The sequence below is a fragment of the Actinia tenebrosa genome, unplaced genomic scaffold (genome assembly GCF_029948245.1).
Source record: "Actinia tenebrosa isolate PJP-AT-01 unplaced genomic scaffold, QUT_ActTen_1.0 PGA_scaffold12__29_contigs__length_12842862, whole genome shotgun sequence".
Classification (NCBI taxonomy): Eukaryota; Metazoa; Cnidaria; class Anthozoa; order Actiniaria; family Actiniidae; genus Actinia; species Actinia tenebrosa.
Window position 1 is genome coordinate 3,201,336 of NW_028292572.1, and position 5,091 is coordinate 3,206,426.

A 5,091-nucleotide genomic window follows, 5' to 3' on the forward strand; every position below is an offset into this window, starting at 1 on the left:
CGGTAATGCAAGAGCGGCGGTTAAACACGGAAATCATCGTTAAAGGGGAGCAATTAAGACAAAGAGAGCAAGCCATAGAGGACCTGGAAAGGCAAATACAAACGCAACGGGAAATAATCGACGATCGAACTCGCGCCGACGGGGAAAGAGAAGCAGCTCGGGCGCAAGTAGGGTCCCTAGAGGAAAGGATTGCGGAGTTGCAGGCGCAAAGAGAAGGCTTGGAAAGGGAGTTGGGGCTTACCACAAGGCAAAAAATACTGAGGGTCCTTCGGAGGTACGGCATTCCATTGGCGTTCGCCGTAACGCTCGCAGGCGCTATTGCTGGAATTATGAATGCAATTAACGGCGTGGCCTCGGGTGCAAAGGCGCTTGGAAAAAAGGTGGGAAAAGAAATGGGGGAAATGGGAAAAAAGGTGGGAAAAGAAATGGGGGAAATGGGAAAAAAATTAGGTGCGGGCCTAATAACCCTGGGAAAAACAATGGCAGCCAGCGTTCCTGGGCTGCTTGGTAGCGTTCTTAGCCTGGTATTAAGAACCGGCGGCGAACTGTTGAAGTTCGTGGGGAAGTAACATTTGGATATTAGTCGTAGCTATTGGCGTGGTATTCCTGAAGAAGATGAAGGCTTAATCTTGTCCTTGTGTATTACTGGCGGCTTATAATCGTCAGGCATCCGAGGCGTCCTCGACTGGGGATAAGTAAAGATAGTATTCGCACCGCCTTGATAATGCGGAACTAGCGGTATGGCAGTCATGGTGCTAATGGTCTTATGATTCCAGGTAGCATCCACCACGGCACTATTAGACGTCGCGGCATTAAATACGACGAAGCCTTTATACTTATCACTTGCGGCGTCGCTGGGGCGAAGTTGAAGCTTCACGTATCGACAATTAACTATCATATGAAAAGTCATCGGCGACTGATTTTCCCCACTACTATTTGAAGCCTCATACGTAAAGTGTGATGAGTGCCTGTTATTTACTTTTTTCCTATATGGAAATAGTGGGGTATTATTTTCGTCAACGATTCTAATCCCAAGATTACAGCTATTGCGTAGGTTAATGTTAAGGGTGCATATAAGCAATCCTAAACCACCAACCTTTACCCAAATTTCGGTATCGTGCCACTCATCCCCTTGGTAATAAATCTCTCCCGGATAGTAATAAAAGCCTTCTTCCTTTACATGTGGGTTCATATATTTAGAGACTTATTACCGTAAGGGTGCTAATGGTAGCGTGATTATAGGCTGTATCCCTTTGATTTTCTATGCTATTTACCGTAACCTTTCCCGTATCGTCTACTCTTATCTGCAGCTTTACCTTCCCATGGCAATCAGCAACCATGTGGAAAGTCCAAACCGATAGATTTTCGGCGCTGCCGGGGTTGGGTTCTACGGAGAAGTGTGTGGGCTCCCTGTTGTTTGTCTTATTTCTCATAGGCTGCAGTACGCCATTCTCATCCAGGAACCTAAAGCCGACGTTGGCATGGCTGCTCGTACCAATGCAAATACTACAAATGATCAATTTCTTTCCTGAGTAATTCAAATTCACGGACATGCCCGTGACATCAACCCAAGACGCCTGGGTGTATTTTTTCTCGCCTGTGTAAGTCGTATAAACACAATCTACTCCAGCTACGTAGGGGTTATTCATCGCCATATATAATAGCTCAGACCAATGCTTGCGACCGTTAAGCCGGCCTTTAATAAGTTATGGTCATATTCCTCCTCTTTTTTAGGCGCTCGGTGTGGTTCTTTCTTAGGCGCTTGCGTATGGTGCGCTTCCTTAGGTGGTTGCGTATGGTGCATTTTTTTAGGCTGTTCAACAAAGTGCCTTCTAAGAGTGTCAGAGTTCACGTCATTCACCCCAAACTTCATGTCCTTAGTAGCTCGTTGAAGTTTGTTGTTGTATCCTACTACAGAGCCAGTATTTATAGATAAATTACTAGGCATTAACCAACAACCCGGGGCTACTGCATAGTCCAGTCGGGCCTTAGAATTTTGTATGGCCTAGTTGGTAACGCTGTACGCCCTTGCTAATGTCGCCCTCCAAGATCGAACTTTCGAATAGAATCAAGGCTTCGGCTCGCGTCTCTTCTGCGGCGCCGGTATTTCCCACTATGCTTGATCGGGTGTTTACCTGAGCTCCAAGGATAGAATACACGTAAGCTTCTATGCTGCGGTTCAAACGGGCAAGGCCGGCCTTAGTTAGTCCTTTACCTTCTGGGGGTATGAAATTAAAATATTGCTTTGCTTGCTCGTCGTTGGTAATCTTAATAATCAATGAATTAGCCCCGGCATACTTACCACCCTCGTCTTTAAACAGAGGCCCGTCTCTAACTTCCTTAGTGGTCTTAGCATTTGGTTCAAAGAAGGTGCTACTGTCGTGAGTTTCCTTATGATACCCGGTGTTCCATCGCAACTGCAATGCATGAACTTCCCTGTTGCTTAGCTCGTGCCCACCAATCCCCCAATAAGCCCAAATATGTCCCAAACCATTGTTAGCGCCCGTAGTGCATCGGAAATCCTTCCCTACAACACCAAACTCCTTACAAAGTCTATCATAAGCCGGCACGCTGTATTTGTTATCTCTTGGATAAAACGCGGCATCTCCCGGCAGCGCAATAACACCCATCTCATGCAGTATTCTTCGGACGGTAAAGTGGAAGTGAAACATAAATATCGAATTATTCATCAACTTCGCACTTACACCGCAGCCGCTGGTGGCACACCAAACCGCAAAGTTTAGTTGCTGCGGCCAATAACGCATGTTAGGACCACTTAACCATTCATGAGATTCCTTAGCGGTGGTATGAACAATGGGAACGTTTTTGAAGATATCTCGCACCTTTAACGGAAAGGAATGGTTGTTAGAGACCCGCATGTTCAACGTTAAGTCCAGGCTTGGGTGTTTATCAAATGAAACTGCGGGTATCGGATAAGTACTGGTACCCAGCAATAATTCCTTTGACCAACTAGGTTTAGGTTCGACATGCAAGGGCTTATGTTCGATATAACCAGAATTCTTCAGTTGATTGTCTATCTGATCGACCAGCGTAGGTTTCAAATCCTCATTGCTGTACATCCTAGAGCCGTTATAGTAAATCCCATCGGGTCTCCTTTCGAACTTACTAGGGTCTGCATGCGGAAACATCTTCCTAAAGGCCCTCCAGTTCCAGTAATCCCGGTTGTCGTGATGTGGCTGCTCCTCAATATCATTCCCAAAAGCGTCGTACATTAGTATATATAATGGATGTTATACCATCAGCACCTCAGTTGTACCCAGATGTTCCCTATACTACACCTAACGAACTAAACGCCGAAAACTTTCGTCTGAATAAAGCGAACTTAATCCTGGCTTACTTGGAAGGGCAGGCAAAACACTATGAAAAAGTTAGAAAAAAGTACGTTAGAGCCCGGAGTACGTTACATAAGATTACGATAACTTCAGGATCCATATCTGTTGTGTTAACGGGCTCTGGCGTTGCTACTTCGCTTACTGGGCCGGGAATAATCGTTGGAGTTCCTTTGGCCGGCGTTGGGGCAACCTGTGGTATTATTTCTGCTGTTGCTACGGGTATTATGAAAAAGCTATCCACGAAAATATCCAAGCATGACACGACAATAGCTCTATCTAGGGCTAAAGTAAATACTATTACCGATCTTGTCTCAAAGGCTTTGCGTGACAGAAAGATAGACGACGTAGAATTCTCGCTTATTCTGGCCGAAGAAGACAAATACGAGAAATTAAAGACGGACATAAGGAATAAAAAAACAGTCGTAAAAGATCTTTCCGAGGAATCTCGCAAAAAGATCTATCAAGAAGCGAAAGAAGAGCTTCAAAGAAAGCTTGCTCAGTAAACATCTGCTTCGAAAAGAGCGTGACAGGATTCTATTTACATATCGAACGTCAGTCTAGAAAATATGCAGATTAAATATAATAATTTTCACATACATAAGCGTCCAGATGTGTCTGGCGTTCGCTTGTGATCGTGGACTTTGGGGCTGGGGAGGCCTAAAGTCCCGAGTTCGAGCCTCGCTGTAGATGCATTTGGACCGGTTGCTGTGAGTGAAAAAAAAGCCTCCCCCACTCACAGCAACCGTGGGGGGAGGGGTAGAAAGTGCGATTCAACCCCGCGATGGGGGGTTTCGCGAGGAAAAGTTGGAAAAGTCAGGGGGTGTCTCGGGACGCTGTCCGGAGTTCACCCTCTGGTGGGTCGTAAGAAAGATATATGTGTATGTACTAGAGGGCCTCTGGCGCGGGATGAAATAAGCCCCGTAAGCCCAAAATGCAAAAAACCCCACTGGGGATAGCTTGGTGTTCTGCGCGATGCATTCCCCAGTGGGGTTTCTGGCAAAATAAACGCCAGTTTTGCATTTTTATTTTCTCGGAATCCATCCTAACAGGGGGTGGTTGGGGTCTATTTTGTAAAATATTTCGTAAATTACGTCAGGATAATAAGGAATATCCTTATTCAGCCGACAAAACATCCACTCGTCTTTTGTCATATCAGAAACCTCAGGAATAGACTTACCGGTAATTTCAGACAAAAGATAGGGAATAGCTTTGTAATATTTCCCTAGCTTTCATTTTTTCAACGCTTTCCGTAGGCTTTGTGGGGTTGGCTCTTCTAAATGGTCTATGATTTTCTTCTTTACTTCGTCGCTTAAATGTACCGGATGTAAACCTTGGATATGACTCATCCAGTCCCTGAAGTATTTTATTCTCTTATATGGCGTTTTCTTACGACCTCCATTGGCGTAATACTGCTCTCTGGTAGCATTTGGTACGGCATTACGAATATTCTTACCACATTCGTAACACTGCGCTGACGTGTCGTCTTCTATTTGCATTTTCTTACCACAATACCAGAAACCCTTGGGCTTAGGTATGTTAACTTTGGATCTTAGGCAAATTATACAGAAGTCATTGGTGAACTTTTTACATTCATGCATATATAAGACAAATATCTTAACATTCGCGCAACATGTAACAGAACACGGGTAATTCCCGCGGGGGACGCTAGTGCATAAACACGGGTAATTCCCGGGCGATTCCGAATGGTGACCGCGAGTCCCCCTTACTGCTGCTAGAA